Below are 19,141 nucleotides of genomic sequence, written 5' to 3'. Positions count from 1 at the left end.
GTCCCACAAGCGACGTGGGCGTCGAAGCCCGCGTCACTTGTGGGACGTGGATGTACTGTCCGACACCGACGACCACATGTATCTCACATCCACGATACTTGCTATTTAGGGTTTCCTCTACCGCTCGGCGACCCTCGACGACCCTCGTTCCCGATAAAAAAAGAGGAAGAAGAAGAAAAAAAAGAGGAGAAGAAAGAATAGAGGAGATCCTCCTCTATTCTTTCGGATCTCCTCTATTCTTTCTTCTCCTCTTTTTTTTTCTTCTTTCTCTTCTTTTTTTATCCTCTTCTTCCTCTCATGTTCGACGACCCTCGACCCCTCGGCGACCCTAGACCCCCTCTCGACCCCCTCATGTCGAAGTTATCGGGTAGGGGGTATATCGACAACGACATACCCGATACATACATACATACATACATACATATCACATGCATCCATACATATATGAACAAAATTAATATCTACTAATTAACAACCTAAATAAAAAAACTAATACATATAGGAAGAAGAAGAAGAAAGAAAAGAAGAAAGAATAGAGGAGGAGAAAGAATAGAGGAGAAGACTTGCTCTCCTCTTCTTCTCCCTCTTCTTCCCCTTCTTCCCCGCCTCTCTCATGAATGTCCGACGTCCCCCCTCCCCCTCATCATCATCTATCATCCCCCCTCTCATGTTCGATGACCCTCAACCCCTCGGCCGCCCTCTCGACACACCCACGACCTAAAATGACTTAAAATGAAAATTACCTAAAATGTACTAAAGTTATCGACGACCCTCTCGACACACCCACGAATAAGAAAATATATCATCTTCTTCATCTCCTCTTCTTTGCATATTCACATAGCCACATACATATTCATCTATGAATAAAAAAACATCATAGGTACAATTCATATCGACATTCATACATACATGAAAAAAATTATATGAACATAGTGAACAAAAAGATCATCGAGCAAAATTATTTTCCATGAACATACATATAGCCACATTCATATAGAACTTTTGCATATATGAACATATATGAACCAATGGCCCACGTGGCCCGGCCGGCCCTCTGGGCTCACGAACCGGGACCAATGCCCCCATTGGTCCCGGTTCTGACTGAACCGGGACTAATGGGCTAACCCGGCCTGGACCAAAGCCCTGTTTTCTACTAGTGAAGCCTCAAGCTGTCTGCTCCGAGCCCAAAGGTATGTCCTACAACTACTGACCAGTACCAGTTTGGACGAATCGTCGTAGCTTTCTGCAACTTATTCACGATTTGTTCCTTCCGTCCTTGGTTTATTTCCCAATGATTCCATCGTCGTCCAGTAGAGGTGGAGCCACGGTTGCCTTGAACCACAGGCACAGTCCGTGCTCGCCGCTGCCCACCAAGGAGGCGCCTACGTTGGAGGATCTGCTCCGCCGCGACAAGGTTCGAGCCGCCTACGTCCAGCGGCGCCTCGGCGGTATCCAGCAATCGGAGGTCAGCATGCCGACTGAACTGGGATACACCGTGGGCACCCTGGAGTATGTGATCACCGTCGGCCTCGGCTCCCCGGCGGTTCAGTAAACCATGATCCTGGACACAGCCAGCGATGTGTCATGGGTGCACTGGCGCACCTCGGGCGGCTACGACCCCAGCAAGTCGACCACCTACGCGGCGATCTCCAGCAGCTCCGCGGAATGCTCGCAGCTCGGCGAGGAGGGAAACGGCTGCATGAGCTCCGACTGCCAGTACTTGGTACACTACGGCGACGGCTCGAGCACCGGTGGGACATACGGCTCCGACACGCTGGCGCTAGCGGGCTCGGGCTCGGGCTCGGCGACAGTCGTCAGCAACTTCCAGTTGAGAGTGGATTTTCATGACCCGGGTGCCCCGGCACCCCCGGTCTGGACCTAGGAATCTATGGCACGCACTATATTACTACTTGGTTTAGCAGGCCTATTCAAACAGTAACTGAGCGAACTGGGTTTTGTAGGGCACTGTAACATTTTAGGCAGATTCTTTTGTCACTTTCCAGTCCGCCGATTGGACATGTCAGCCCGTGATTCATACTTTGCTCTTCGCTTGACAAGGGTTGGTATTTACTGAATCCACTGTTCAGAGTCACGCGTGCCATCGAAAATGTTTCGTTTCTGCTTTCTGGTTCCACCATGACCCATCACGGTCAACAGCCATATATATATTGCTATCAAAAAGTAACTTTTTTTAGAGCGAAAAGTAACTTGTTAGGTCTTTTTTGGTTCATAGGATAGGATTATCGTAAAAATAGAAATCTTATAGAAAATGAGATGGCATGTATCCTAAATCCTATGAGTAGGAATAGAAAATGAGATGTTATTTGGTTGACACCAAATGAATTTTTCCATTGAGTCTAGGCTCATTTTTATTTTCATATGAAATGTGAAGGATAGTAACCAATTCTATGTAGGAATAGAAATCTATTCCTATGAACCAAAGGGCTCTAAAGAAAAAAAATTCTATAAAAATCCTATCCTCTAGAATTCCTATGAAATTTCTCCAAACCAAATGAGGCCTTAGGCTGCTATGAGCTCTCATGAATATTGCAGCACAAAACGACCATGCAGGATAAGCCTGCTGCATGCGTCACACTCATGAACAGTGACCGTTCTGTCATGCATGTCGCCATACAGGCTAGGGCACCTATTGCATGCACCTATTTGCCTACCTGCGACCCTATTAGATGAGCGAAATAGACTGACAAAGCTGGTCAGTGCCCTACACCCATACCTACTCTCTCTGCTGCAGTGTCTGCAAATTGCCTGCCTAATTAGCCTGACACGGTAAATGGCCTGCTACTACAGTCTCCAAAACACGAATCTTGGCGTCGCTGTACGCACCAAATAAAACGGTGCCGGGACTCCCGGGTGCTGTTGCACCTTTCCGCTTCCAGTTTGGGTGCAGCCACGACGAGACGGGGTTCGATGACCTAACCGACGGGCTCATGGGGCTAGGCGGCAAAGCACAATCCCTCGTGTCGCAGACGGCGGGAACGTTTGGGAACGCCTTCTCATACTGCCTGCCGCCTTCCCCGTTCCTCTCCGGTTTCCTGACTCTCGGTGCGCCCAGCAACACGTCGGGATTCGCGACGACCCGGATGGTAAGATCCGAAGCGGAGGCGACGTTCTACTTCGTCGTCCTCCAGGGCATAATCGTGGCCGGAAATCAACTCAGCCTACCACCCACCGTCTTCTCCGCCGGGACGTTCATGGACTCCGGCACCGTCGTCACGCGGCTACCACCAACGGTGTACCAGGCGCTCTCGTCGGCGTTCAAGGCCAACATGACGCAGTACCCTGCTGCGCCGCCGAGGAGCCTCATGGACACGTGCTTTGACTTGGCTGGCCAGGAGAAAGTCATGATACCGTCCGTCGTGCTGGTATTCGACGGGGGCGCTGTTGTCTACCTCGATGCCAATGGTATCATGCTGGAGAACTGCCTCGCGTTCGCGCCTACAGACGATGACGGTATGCACGGCATTATCGGCAATGTGGAGCAGCGTACCTTTGAGGTGCTCTACGATGTCGGCCAGGGTGTCGTCAGGTTCAGGCCCAACGCGTGCTGAATTACTGTTCAGCAGTCTCATGTCATCAGGGACGTTGTGTGTAGCAGTACCCTATCAGTATTGTGTTGTATTGTATTGTATTGTATTGTGAGTGTGTGTGAGTGGTGTGATGTTGTCCGCCTATACAGCTATTGTTGAAAGAAACAGGGATAATGCTTTGTGTTGTGGCCAGAGCTCTGATACGATCCCTCCTTCTTTTTATTTTTCACGAATACACACGTGTTGCATATCATTTCACTGATAGAGGGAAATCAAAGTACAAGATCAGTCAGAAGTCTCCAAACCACATGCACAAGGAGAACCCAAGAGGGGGTGCTCAGCCCCACAGACCCCTCTAGTCATCACAGTCCACGCCCTTCACTTCACTGAGATGATAACAAGCCGTATTGATTGTAAGAGCATCTACGGTCATGCATACCAAATCATACGTTCGCGGATGTGCCCGATCAATTTTTAAATCTCTGCGTCCACAGTAGTGTACCTTATATCTGATACACCAAATTCATAGTAAGCATGCAACATGAAATTAAACTACTTAGATCATCAACGAAACAAATAGACATTCAACAAACAGACATATAAACCGGCAGATAGAAATCCGCAAAATCCGAACATAGACCAAAATAGCACCACAGTTCAGCCGACAGACATATGTTCTAAACTAGAATTACTAAGAATGAAAATACAGATGGAGAGAGGGTCGAGCTTCCTCACCACTTCCTCGCCGTCCCATCGCCCTTTCGGTTACCAGCTCTGTTGTAGGCGTCGGCGACAGGAGCAGGGTGGGGTGCGGGAGGGTGTCGTCGGAGCCATCATCGGAGCCTCCAGTGACGTGGAGGAGGACAAGGAGGAGTCGATGAAGTGGTTCATTCCTCTGGACGACACGGTTCTCTTGCCTCTTGAGCTTCGCTGCTCTCGCCTCTGCCGCTGGCCTCTCCGCTGCCTATGTGCGGACTACTCCAGACCTAGCTGAAGCATCTTTGCATTTTTTCAATGGAGCCGGTTGGCATCCGTCTCTTGAGCTTCGCTGCTCTCGCCTCCGCCGCTAGCCTCTCCGCTGCCTATGTGTGGACTACTCCAGACCTAGCTGAAGCGTCTTCGCATTTTTTCAATGGAGCCGGTGGGCATCCGTCTCTTGAGCTTCGCTACTCTCGCCTCCGCCGCTGGCCTCTCCGTTGCCTATGTGCGGACTACTCCAGACCTAGCTGAAGCGTCTTCGCATTTTCTCAATGGAGCCAGTGGACAAGGAGGAGCCGATGAAGTGGTTCATTCCTCTGGACGACGCGGTTCTCTTGCCTCTTGAGCTTCGCTGCTCTCGCCTCCGCCGCTGGCCTCTCCCCTACCTATGTGCAGACTACTCTAGACCTAGCTGAAGCATCTTCGCATTTTTTCAATGGAGCGGGTGGGCATCCGTCTCTGCTGTCGCAAATGAGCGGCGGTAGACAGCTGCGAGGAGCCGCTCATCCTCATCGTGCACCGTCAGCAACCCTGGCGGCAGCAGGAGGACTATGTGGGCACCTCCGATGCCGTCGCCCTCTCCCTTGCCCGCGGACTCTCACAGTAGGCTGTGTGCGCGTCTGCGGCGTCGGTGGAGCGTCACTCCTGTCTTTAGTCTCTTCTTGTAGCTTCTCAACAGTGGTCTGAATCTCGGTGACCTTCACATCTAGATCATGAAGTTTAGTCTCAAAGATCCTCTCAAGACTCTCTTGATTTTGAGTCAGGGTGGCTAGTCCTTTCTCTACTCTCACGGTTGCCTCAAGCAGATAACTGAGTTGATCTTGCTTGGTCTTGAGATTGACAACTGAAGCATCTGACATTGTTGAAGTCTTTGCTGTCTTTACTTTCTCTCTCTCTTCTCCTCAGCTTCTACTGAAGTAGGATGTGATGCATCCATGACAACCACGTTGTCCTCAAATTCTGGCCTTAGGGGAAGATGCTCTCTGTCAAGAAGATATGTCCCTGTCCCCATCTTGGAGTTGATTAGCGTCTGGATATGAGGGGCATATCCACATGATCTTTTCTGATCAGCTGCAGTTCTCTTCACAGTTTCAACAATCAAACTCACCACCTTCAACTTCTCTGGCACACCAAACATATGAAGCAGGTTGATCGAGTGACCACGGATCATTCTATCATCTCCTGACTTGGGCAACAAGGTGTGCCTCAATATATTGTTCATCGTGGTTAGACCTGACAACAGATAATAGATGGATCCAAACTTGTGAGTTTCCAATGCATCATCAGGAATTTTCTTGTACATGTGAGCCATAGAGTTGTGATCCTTCCTGGGCTTGGCATACACATCTATGTCATCTTCAGCTTCCTCAGGGGCACTGATCAACTAGGCCCATTCAGCAATTGATGATGGATACCTTGTGCCTTCTGTCATCCAGACTATCTTGCCATCTGGATAGAAATGAGCAGTCGAATAGAATTGCATAATCATTTCATCGTTCCATTTTGTCAACTTTTGTCCAACAAAAGTGTCAACACCGTCCATTCTGAAACTCTCATGAACTCCTGGGAAGTAATCCTCATTGTCCTCAATGTATGTCCAATCAACCCATCTCATGTCACTGACAATGGGCTTCTTGTCCAACAACACCGTCTCATAGAAATCTTGTTGTTTTTGGTGTGAAAGCAATAATCAACAACATTTCTCCTCCTTGTAGCATATGGATCAATCCGTCTCCACAATCTGAGACCTACATCCTTTCTCAGCTTCATACTCTCAGCAACTAGATGATCATCATTGTGATCAGGAATATCTGGCTTCAATTTTCTGAGCACTTGCTGCTCCTCATCCTCTTGAACTTTAGGCAATGGGTCCTTATTCTTCTCTGCAGCTGAAATGTTCCTAGTCGATCTCTTGGGTGCAGAAGGTTTTGGGGCTTGAGCTTGAGTTGGAGGCTTGGGGGTTGTCTTGGGCTTAGATGGAGCAGCCCCAGACTTGATAGCATCTCCCACGAGCTTCTGAGACTTTGGAGGTGGTGCAGCTGGCTCTTCCTCCTCCTCTTCCTCATTTGATTCTCTCATCATGGAAGGTTTCCCAATAAATCTGGCCATAGTCTTCTTGACTCTTGCCTTCCTTTTCTTTCCTCCAGCATCCTCTTCCTCTCTTGGTTCCATGGTTTCTAGAGTGGAGGCTCTGGCTTTTGACATTGGCTTCCTCTTGGCAGGAGCCTTCTTATGCATACCAGGCTTGATGGCAACAGCAACTTATTCCTTCTTGAGCACCTTCTTCTTTAAGGTGACCTCCTCATCAACAACAAAGTCCTCATCTTCTAAATCTGAGGTTCTATTATTCCTTGTCCTTGTTACAGCCTTAGGCAAATTGCTTGGGGTGCTTCTGCTACCTTCATCATAGTTGTTGTTAGAGGGACTAGTGCCCTCACTAGGATTCACCTGCTCCTCTGACCTGTTCTGACTATCACTGTCGTCTGGCATCTCTAACACTAACCCTCTGAATAGATAGGTATAGGTAGAGTGGATGAGCATCACAAAGCATGCTATTTGCAAAAAGTCGAGACAAAAACTTAATTTTAGTTTTCCGCAGAAAGCATTTTGGAGCTATCGATATGTCAAACTCGGTGACACCGAAGCAACTTTAGAATCTAAACATACAATTTTGGTCAGACCGAAATGCAGTTCAGTGACTTCGAGATGCTAGGGGTTCATAGTGAAAGTGAACTTGGTCACACCGATTCGTACACTTCGGTCAGACCGAGTAGTACATGTGCAATGGCCGGGGCCAAATCGGTGAGACCAAAATATTTAGATCAGTCGGTCCAAGATGAGTTCGACGGAAATCTAACCCTAAGTTTTTGCATCAAATCTATTCTAATGGGATTTTCGGTGGATAGATTGATCTCATTCATGGTAAGAATAATGGCAATGATATTTGTGCAAGAATCGGATTAAGAGAAAGCACAAAGGGGTCGAGTTCGTACCCTAACTTGGCGACTAATGACCCACAAGTATAGGGGATCTATCGTAGTCCTTTCGATAAGTAAGAGTGTCGAACCCAATGAGGAGCAGAAGGAAATGACAAGCAGTTTTCAGCAAGGTATTCTCTACAAGCACTGAAATTATCGGTAACAGATAGTTGTGTGATAAGATAATTCGTAACGGGTAACAAGTAACAAAAGTAAACAAGGTGCATCAAGGTGGCCCAATCCTTTTTGTAGCAAAGGACAAATCTAGACGAACTCTTATATAAAGCAAAGCGCTCCCGGGGACACATGTGAATTGTTGTCAAACTAGTTTTCTTCATGCTCATATGGTTCGTGTTCGTTACTTTGATAATTTGATATGTGGGTAGACTGGTGCTTGGGTGCTGCCCTTCCTTGGACAAGCCTTCCACTTATGATTAACCCTCTCGCAATCATCTGCAACTACGAAAGAAGAATTAAGATAAATCTAACCATAGCATGAAACATATGGGTCCAAATCAGCCCCTTACGAAGCAACGCAAAAACTAGGGTTTAAGCTTCTGTCACTCTAGCAACCCAGCATCTACTTATTACTTCCCAATGCCTTCCCCTAGGCCCAAACATTGGTGAAGTGTCATGTAGTCGATGTTCACATAACACCACTAGAGGAAAGAAAACATACATCTCATCAAAATATCGAACGAATACCAAATTCACAGGATTACTTATAACAAGACTTCTCACATGTCCTCAGGAACAAATGTAACTACTCACAAAGCATATTCATGATCAAGATCACATGAGTATTAATTACCATTAAGGATCTGAAAGTATAATCTTCCACCGGATAAACCAACTAGCATCAACTATAAGGAGTAATCAACACTACTAGCAACCCACAGGTACTAATCTGAGGTTTTGAGACAAAGACCGGATACAACAGATGAAATAGGGATTGAGAGGAGATGGTGCAATTGAAGATGTTGATGGATATTGACCCCCTCTCAATGAGAGGATCGTTGGTGATGACGATGTTGGTGATTTCCCCCTCCCGGAGGGATGTTTCCCCGGCAGAATAGCTCCATCGGAGCCCTAGATTGGTTCTGCCCAAGTTCCACCTCGAGACGGCGGCGCTTTGTCCCGAGAACGTCCTTCTGATTTTTTTCCAGGTCAAAACACACCATATAGCAGAAGATGGGCGTCGGGGGCCTGCCAGGGGGGGGGGGCATAAGGACCAGGGGGCGCCCAGGAGGGTAGGGCGCGCCCTCCACCCTTATGGCTGGCAGGTGGCCCCCTCTGGTGCTTTCTTCGCCCAATATTTTTTATATATTTCAAAAATATTCTCCGTGAAGTTTCAGGACTTTTGGAGTTGTGCAGAATAGGTCTGTAATATTTGCTCCTTTCTAGTCCAGAATTCCAGCTGTCGGCATTCTCCCTCTTCATGTAAACCTTATAAAATAAGAGAGAAAAGGCATAAGTATTATGATATAACGTGTAATAACATCCCATAATACAATAAATATCAATATAAAAGCATGATGCAAAATGGATGTGTCAGGGACGAACTCACTACGACAACAACGGCCGTGAGATTTCAGTTGACGGCGGCGGAGACCAGCGGCGGGAGGATGCTGGCGATGACGGAGACGATCCGGAGACCAGGAGGGGGACAGAGCTGGGTAGGCACGGTTGGGAGTTTGAAGAATTTCCCAAATTTCAACCCGCAGCGTATATATACCCAGTCACTGTCGGTGCGACCGAGTGGAACGACTCTGTGGCACCGAGATGGAGAATCGCAAGCAGTTACTGCAACTCGGTGAGACCGAACTGTTCTAATCGGTTGCACCGAGGTGAAAACATAGATCAACTCAATGATTTCGGTGAGACCGAAAGGAATGAATCTGTCAGACCAAAAGACATTAAGAGGTTTTGGAAGTTTAAGCCCTTGACGGATCGGTGGCTCTGAGTGCTCCTCACCCGGAGGGTCCGAATTCGACTTGTTCAAGTTTTGTGATGTAGCATGAATAGAGTTTGAGATGAGAAAAGCATAGATAGCTAGAGGGAGTTCTTAGGCATTCTTGTCCATCCATTTGGCAAAAAGAAAGACCAAACAATCAAAGCAACAAATGGATGTCCTCGAATGGAGAAAAATATGCAACCAACATGCTCACACAATAAGATAGCAAATGAAATATGTGGAAAACATGCACAAACACTCTAGCATCTATCAAGCAATTGGTGATGACTAGGTCACCTATATATGAGTATATTGACCGAGGAGTCAAATGATAACATTTTATCATAGGTCATACTCATCGTTTAAGCACAATTGGGGTTACCACTTTTACATAAAGCATTATTGTGTTCACACCATTGGAGTTGCTTTAGCTCAATTCTTAGAGCAAAGCTCCACCTAAGTGTGATATCCCCTCTAAGAGGGATGAACTAACCTTGGGTTTTGTCGATGATGAATTCATGTAGGTGTTAAAGATGTAGATGCTCAATGTTGATGTAGCTCATTTGGAGAAATCCATTGGAGTGAGTTGCACTTTGAATACCTACATGGGTTTGTCCCACAAGGAACATACAAGGATATCCATAGACATAGAGTGACATACACATATGATGTTGTCCATTAAAGCATTAGGTTACCTTGTCCCCTATCTTACCAATAAGAGGGTTTGTGACTCCTTGAACTAGTGCAAGATATGAAAGTTGATTGCACTTGTCCTTGCCAACATGAATATGAGTGAAGTATGTTGGCGGAGTCACCCTCAAGAACTCTCTAGTTCTTCTTTGGGACCCACATCAACTTAATGGGAATCCTTGGAGTCGTAGTCGTACTTGATGAAGTAGAACTTGATGTAGTCTTGGGAACCCACTTGACCAAGGCCTTTGGAGCTTCTTCAAATGAATCAATCTCTTCTTGAAGCTTGTCCTTGCCTTTTAGCTTGTGGTCTTGTGGTGGAAGATCATCTTGAGCTTGTGTTCCCTTGAAAGAAGTGGGATCAGACTTTTTTGTTGAGGAACAAACTTCGTCTTGGGGTATTGATCTTCTTCCCACTCAACTCCATTAGCATTGAACTTGCGTTCAAAACCAACACCTTGATTCTTCCGGTGCCTTCCTTGCTTGCGTACAATTTTCTCAAATTGCTTACTTCCAGCAAGGCTCTTGTAAACACCTTTCTCTATACACTGGTGCATGTCGGTCCTAAACAAACGATTTTTAACCCCTTTCCACGACGGCATTTGGAACCGCCACCAAGTGAGTGTGGGCGATAGGGTGGTCCTTCCCACACGACCCAGAAACCGTCAGGGATAGGGCCCCTACAGTACTCCAACTCGTTTCTGCTCGCATTGCCATCGCAGTCGGTATTCTGTGATGCTACGTTTACGATGTGCGACCCATCACAAACGGCTCACTATTATAGAACGTGTACATTGCGTGGCCCATCACAAACGGTTCACTGTTAAGAAGATTAGCTAATCGTTGTACGAGTGTTAGACATGATTACGAAACGTCAGACCGTCGTAACATCGTCATACACGACAACTATCGCACACTGTCGTGGAATTTTCATGGCAGATGTCCTAGTGTGAGGACTTAGTCATGAGGCCAACACATCTATGTGGTAGCTTGAGAAGGGTTGATCAGAATCGAGAGACGCAACAGAAGAGAAGGGTTTAGACAGCTTCGGGCCCCGGGAAACATCATCCGGTAACAAACCTACATGCTGTTTGTGGCTAGGTCTCATTATGCTCATCAGGGAGTCGCCATAAACCGACTCTCCTAGTTGTGTCTAGCCTAGAGATTATTGAACGTGCCCCTCTTGGGGTGACCTGCCCCTCCTTATATAAGTTAAAGGGGCAGGTTACCTGTAGAGTCCACCTCGGACTAATACTTAAACTATTCTGACTTCTCATCACGGGCTTCTCTCCATGGGCTTTTTAACGTCTTGGGCTTCTTAACGTTTTGGGCTTATTAACCCCAGGCGACTCTATCACAATCTGACTTACCATCGGCTTTAACATCTGGCGGCTTAAACATCTGCCGGCTTAAACATACGGGTTAAACATCTGCCAGCTTAAGCATCCATCTTAACATCTGCCGGCTTAAACATCTGGCTTAACATCTGGCTTAAACATCTAGCTTAAACATTTGCCGGCTTAAACATCTGGCTTAAACATCTGCCGGCTTAAACATCTGGCTTAAACATCTGTCGGGTCACCAATGAAACACCAAGTCCTAGCCGGGTCATACCGCGGGGTATATCCCCGACATTAGCCCCCAGTTTAATTTGGATTTATCCATGTTAAACTGATCCTGTAAACAAAACACAAGAACAAATTTAACAGGTTGTGCTCCGGGTTAAATATTCTTCTAAGCCGGGACCTGAACATCCTAAAGTCCCTGTCAATTCCTTCTTCTAGAAAATCCAGTTCAATAAGCCAACTTCATAATCAATTTCCTAATGTTTGTTTCTCATAGAGAAAAATTGTGAAGAATAATTCATTTGACTCAGTTCCCAATGCTTAAAAATATTGGTCTTGAAATACTTGTCTGATCTTCAGCTGGCTTGAAAATGTAGATCTTGCCAATTTATGATTACCAAAATTGCCAGGTTATAAACAGATGATGCCGAGTCATAATTGTTGCTGACGCCGGGTCATAATTATTGGTGACGCCGGGTCATAATTATTGGTGACGTCGGGTTATGATTGTTGCAAACACCGGGACAATCTTGTTTGCTCAAAACTGAGAATTTGAAGATATTTCTCCCTTATATCCATATTACCTGTAGCCCCCAAGTCTTGAGCAGAGCAAAGTGATGACTTAAGACTTGCTTCAATATAAATACTACCACTTTGAAGAAATCTAGGTTGTTCATCTCCGTCACTAGTAAAAACTAAATATTCCACATATGTAGCCCCCAAGTGCTGGGTTGTCATGCTTGCATCAACCTGGGACTTGTAATTGCCTTATACTCATGAAAACTTCAACCAGTGTAGCCCCCAAGGGCCGGGTCATTATGCAATACTGAGCAGGGACTTTGTAGATATGATCAATTAGACTTGAGCAGCAACATGTAGCCCCCAAGGGACAACTCAGTAAGATAATACTGAGCTGGGACTTTATATATACTTCATTGAAAATAACATCATATGATGTAAACCCCACCATGAGGCTCGAACCAACGTCCATAAGGTTAAGAGCTTTGTATTCTACCAACTGAGCAATGAACCCTTCAATATAATGGATTAAGACTTGTGTACCTTGAATATTTGATAGGAGCAATTGGTAGCCCCCAAGGGCCGGCTCATTATGATGTAATGAGTCGGGTCTATAATAAGGCCAGTGAAAAGGACTTTGCATTAGCCCCCAAGTGTCATGGTGCATGCTGGCAGTGACATGGAACTTGCATATTTGATGTAATTTCAACTTGAATAATGTAGCCCCCAAGTGTTGGGTCATAAGCCTGCAATGACTCAGGTCTATTCCTTCCATTGTAGAATAAATTATATCCATTTATAAAATAATAGCCATTGCGCTGAAGCGACTTTGAAAACCTCAATCATAATATTGGTTATTGATAACCATAATAAAAATCCAGCCATGTTGGCTATTAAAGATTTAAATAATATAACCCGGTTTGTAAACCAGTTCCTGCACAAAAACAGATCATAAGCGCCCTATGGCGTATGCTTAGACTGTCGGCTTAGCAGCTTTATGCAGTTAAAGTTTGTAGAGCTATAACTCCAAACATAAGATGATGATGCTCTGATGACTTAGATGTTGGGGAACATAGTAAGTTCAAAAAAAAAATCTACGCACACGCAAGATCATGGTGATGCACAACAACGAGAGGGGAGAGTATTGTCTACGTACCCTCATAGACCGGAAGCGGAAGCGTTATAACAACGCGGTTGATGTAGTCATACGTCTTCACGGCCCGACCGATCAAGCATCGAAACTACGGCACCTCCGAGTTTTTGCACACGTTCAGCTCGATGACAATCCCCGGACTCTGATCCAGCAAAGTGTCGGGGATGAGTTCCGTCAGCACGACGACGTGCTGACGATCTTGATGTTCTACCGTCGCAGGGCTTCGCCTAAACACTGCTACAATATTATCGAGGATTATGGTGGAGGGGGGCATCGCACACGGCTAAGAGATCAATGATCAATTGTTGTATCTCTGGGGTGCCCCCCTGCCCCCGTATATAAAGGAGTGGAAGAGGGAGCCGGCCAAGGAGGATGGCACGCCCAAGGGGGGGAGTCCAACTCCCACCGGGAGTAGGACTCCCCTTTTTCCTATTAGGAGTAGGAGAGGGAAGGAAGAGGAAGGAGGGAGGAAGGAAAGGGGGGCCGGCCCCCTTCCCAATTCGGATTGGGCTTGGTGGGGAGCGCCCCCTCCCTTGCTCCTTTCCCCTCCTTTGCACTAAGGCCTAATAAGGCCCATATACCTCCCGGGGGGTTCCAATAACCTCCTGGTGATCCGGTATTGTCCCAATCTTACCCGGAACCTTTCCGGTGTCCAAATATAGTCGTCCAATATATCGATTTTTATGTCTCGACCATTTCAAGACTCCTTGTCAAGTCCGTGATCACATGCGGGACTCCGAACAACCTTTGGTACATCAAAATATATAAACTCATAATAAAACTGTCATCATAACGTTAAGCGTGCGGACCCTACGGGTTCGAGAACAATGTAGACATGACCGAGACACGTCTCCGGTCAATAACCAATAGCGGAACCTGGATGCTCATATTGACTCCTACATATTCTATGAAGATCTTTATCGGTCAGACCGCATAACAACATACGTTGTTCCCTTTGTCATCAGTATGTTACTTGCCCGAGATTCGATCGTCGGTATCTCAATACCTAGTTCAATCTCGTTACCGGCAAGTCTCTTTACTCATTCCATAATACATCATCTTGCAACTAACTTATTAGTTGCATTGCTTGCAAGGCTTAAGTGATGTGTATTACCGAGAGGGCCCAGAGATACCTCTATGACAATTGGAGCGACAAATCCTAATCTCGAAACACGCCAACCCAACATGTACCTTTGGAGACACCTGTAGAGCACCTTTATAATCACCCAGTTACGTTGTGACGTTTGGTAGCACACAAAGTGTTCCTCCGGTAAACGGGAGTTGCATAATCTCATAGTCATAGGAACATGTATAAGTCATGAAGAAAGCAATAGCAACATACTAAACGATCGGGTGCTAAGCTAATGGAATGGGTCATGTCAATCAGATCATTCTCCTAATGATGTGATCCCGTTAGTCAAATGACAACTCATGTCTATGGTTAGGAAACATAACCATCTTCGATTAACGAGCTAGTCAAGTAGAGTCATACTAGTGACACTTTGTTTGTCTATGTATTCAAACAAGTATTACGTTTCCGGTTAATACAATTCTAGCATGAATAATAAACATTTATCATGATATAAGGAAATAAATAATAACTTTATTATTGCCTCTAGGGCATATTTCCTTCAGTCTCCCACTTGCACTAGAGTCAATAATCTAGATTACACAGTAATGATTCTAACACCCATGGAGCCTTGGTGCTGATCATGTTTTGCTCGTGGAAGAGGCTTAGTCAATGGGTCTGCTACATTCAGATCCGTATGTATCTTGCAAATCTCTATGTCTCCCACCTGGACTAGATCCCGGATGGAATTGAAGCGTCTCTTGATGTGCTTGGTTCTCTTGTGAAATCTGGATTCCTTTGCCAAGGCAATTGCACCAGTATTGTCACAAAAGATTTTCATTGGACCCGATGCACTAGGTATGACACCTAGATCGGATATGAACTCCTTCATCCAGACTCCTTCGTTTGCTGCTTCCGAAGCAGCTATGTACTCCGCTTCACATGTAGATCCCGCCACGACGCTTTGTTTAGAACTGCACCAACTGACAGCTCCACCGTTTAATGTTAATACGTATCCGGTTTGCGTTTTAGAATCGTCCGGATCAGTGTCAAAGCTTGCATCAACGTAATCATTTATGATGAGCTCTTTGTCACCTCCATATACGAGAAACATATCCTTAGTCCTTTTCAAGTATTTCAGGATGTTCTTGACCGCTGTCCAGTGATCCACTCCTGGATTACTTTGGTACCTCCCTGCTAGACTTATAGCAAGGCACACATCAGGTCTGGTACACAACATTGCATACATGATAGAGCCTATGGCTGAAGCATAGGGAACATCTTTCATTTTCTCTCTATGTTCTGCAGTGGTCGGGCATTGAGTCTTACTCAACTTCACACCTTGTAACACAGGCAAGAATCCTTTCTTTGCTTGATCCATTTTGAACTTCTTCAAAACTTTGTCAAGGTATGTGCTTTGTGAAAGTCCAATTAAGCGTCTTGATCTATCTCTATAGATCTTAATGCCCAATATGTAAGCAGCTTCACTGAGGTCTTTCATTGAAAAACTCTTATTCAAGTATCCCTTTATGCTATCTAGAAATTATATATCATTTCCGATTAGCAATATGTCATCCACATATAATATAAGAAATGCTATAGAGCTCCCACTCACTTTCTTGTAAATACAGACTTCTCCAAAAGTCTGTACAAAACCAAATGCTTTGATCACACTATCAAAGCGTTTATTCCAACACCGAGATGCTTGCACCCGTCCATAAATGGATCGCTGGAGCTTGCACACTTTGTTAGCTCCTTTTGGATCGACAAAACCTTCCGGCTGCATCATATACAACTCTTTTTCCAGAAATCCATTCAGGAATGCAGTTTTGACATCCATCTGCCAAATTTCATGATCATAAAATGCGGCAATTGCTAACATGATTCGGACAGACTTAAGCATCGCTACGGGTGAGAAGGTCTCATCGTAGTCAATTCCTTGAACTTGTCGAAAACCTTTTGCGACAAGTCAAGCTTTGTAGACAGTAACATTACCGTCAGCGTCAGTCTTCTTCTTGAAGATCCATTTATTTTCAATTGCTTGCCGATCATTGGGCAAGTCAACCAAAGTCCACACTTTGTTCTCATACATGGATCCCATCTCAGATTTCATGGCTTCAAGCCATTTTGTGGAATCTGGGCTTACCATTGCTTCTTCATAGTTCGTAGGTTCATTATGATCTAGTAGCATGACTTCCAGAACAGGATTACCGTACCACTCTGGTGCGGATCTTACTCTGGTTGATCTACGAGGTTCAGTAGTAACTTGTTCTGAAGTTTCATGATCATCATCATTAGCTTCCTCACTAATTGGTGTAGGTGTCACAGAAACCGGTTTCTGTGATGTACTACTTTCCAATAAGGGAGCAGGTACAGTTACCTCATCAAGTTCTACTTTCCTCCCACTCACTTCTTTTGAGAGAAACTCCTTCACTAGAAAGGATCCATTCTTAGCAACAAATGTCTTGCCTTCGGATCTGTGATAGAAGGTGTACCCAATAGTCTCCTTCGGGTATCCTATGAAGATACATTTCTCCGATTTGGGTTCGAGCTTATCAGGTTGAAGCTTTTTCACATAAGCATCGCAGCCCCAAACTTTCAGAAATGACAACTTTGGTTTCTTGCCAAACCATAGTTCATAAGGCGTCGTCTCAACGGATTTTGATGGTGCCCTATTTAACGTGAATGCGGCCGTCTCTAAAGCATAACTCCAAAACGATAGCGGTAGATCTGTAAGAGACATCATATATCGCACCATATCAAGTAAAGTACGATTACGATGTTCGGACACACCATTACGCTGTGGTGTTCCGGGTGGCGTGAGTTGCGAAACTATTCCGCATTGTTTCAAATGTAAACCAAACTCATAACTCAAATATTCTCCTCCACGATCAGATCGTAGAAACTTTATTTTCTTTTACGATGATTTTCAACTTTACTCTGAAATTCTTTGAACTTTTCAAATGTTTCAGACTTATGTTTCATTGAGTAGATATACCAGGCGGCTTGTGAAGGCAATTTGCCAGGCGGCCGGTGAGGCAGAGCTTCGGCCGTGGCCGCCGCCGTGAAGAATCTGAGGCGCCGGCGATTTGAGGGCGGCTCGAGACTGCCGGGCATTGGCGACGGCGACTTGTGGTGCGTTAGCAATGGGTGGAGGCGGCTTGGGATTGCCACGGCATCCCTGCAGCTGAAGAGCGAGGCGCAGGTGCGGCTCAGTGTTGACCCGTCGCAGAAGAGGCGACTCACCGGCGGCTTGTGCGCTGCGGGCGACTCGGCAATGAAGCAGAATCCGGGCCGTGATTGATTGGGTCCTGTCCGAGTCTTTTCCATACTCCTTTTTCCTTTTCTTCTTTTTCCTTTATATTTTTAACCGTAGCTTGCGACTACTTTTTTGGTCTAGTAGATCCCATCAATCCGTGCGTGACTCCAGGGAGACTCTTTTGATCTACGTGCCTAGCACTGGTACAACCAAATTCCTTACTTTGTTCTTTTGGTAGTCCACGCGCTATTTTGCCTTTTCACGCGGTAACTCTGCAAGTACTGCTCCAGGGAGATTATTTTGATGGATTTGACTTTGACCCGGAGTGCTATCCCCTGACTGTTTCGGCGACACATGATAGCAACAACGAAAGTTGGCCTCCTATTGGTTGTAGTGGTCTTTGGACAATCCACGCACGGGTCGTGGTATTTTGCTATTCAATCACGGGACACCGGCGGCTCGCCAGAATAGATTTTTTACTTAGCTCGCCCGGTTCAAGGGTAATAGATATCGATTTGTCTTCAAACTCGACGGATCACAGAATCACGTTCATCCGCAGCACAACGCGTAACCCTAATTTTCTCTTAGACTCAAATCTGGAAAATTGTGGACTTCTCGATCTCTAGGAAAGATCCCTCCAAGAACTCATCACCACCATGCGCGAGCCCCACAGTGGGCGCCAACTGTCGTGGAATTGTCACGACAGATATTCTAGTGTGAGGACTTAGTCGTGAGGCCAACGCATCTATGTGGTAGGTTGATACGTCTCCAACGTATCTATAATTTTTGATTGCTCCATGATATATTATCTACTGTTTTGGACATTATTGGGCTTTATTATCCACTTTTATATTATTTTGGGGACTAACCTATTAACCGGAGGCCCAGCCCAGAATTGCTGTTTTTTTTCCTATTTCAGAATTTCATAGAAAAGGAATATCAAACGGAGTTTAAACGGAATGAAACCTTCGGGAACGTGATTTTCGGAACGAACATGATCCAGGAGACTTGGACCCTATGGCAAGAAATAAAGGAGGAAGCCACAAGGTAGGGGGGCACGCCTACCCCCTCCCCCCCAAGCACGCCCTCCACCCTCGTGGGCCCCCTGTTGCTCCATCTACTTTAAGTTTTGTGTTGTGAAGTTTTCAAGTTTTGGGTAAAGATTTGATGAATTATGGAACAAGGAGTGTAAAGAGCCTAAGCTTGGGGATGCCCATGGAACCCCCAAGATAATCTAAGGACACCTAAAATCCAAAGCTTGGGGATTCCCCGGAAGGCATCCCCTCTTTCATCTACTTCCATCGGTAACTATACTTGAAGCTATATTTTTATTCACCACATGATATGTGTTTTGCTTGGAGCATCTTGTATGATTTGAGTCTTTGCCTTTTAGTTTACCACAATCATCCTTGCTGTACACACCTTTTG

The 19,141-nt window shown here is 45.7% G+C and overlaps 1 pseudogene; it reads left to right on the top strand.

Moving 5' to 3' along the window:
• The window catches only part of LOC123130876 (aspartyl protease family protein At5g10770-like), an 8,631-nt pseudogene extending 5,062 nt beyond the window's left edge, over window positions 1-3,569 (top strand).
• The last annotated feature ends 15,572 nt before the right edge of the window (window positions 3,570-19,141 follow it).

This window comes from Triticum aestivum, chromosome 6A (genome assembly GCF_018294505.1).
Source record: "Triticum aestivum cultivar Chinese Spring chromosome 6A, IWGSC CS RefSeq v2.1, whole genome shotgun sequence".
Classification (NCBI taxonomy): domain Eukaryota; kingdom Viridiplantae; phylum Streptophyta; class Magnoliopsida; order Poales; family Poaceae; genus Triticum; species Triticum aestivum.
This window is presented reverse-complemented; position numbering and strand designations above follow the sequence as displayed.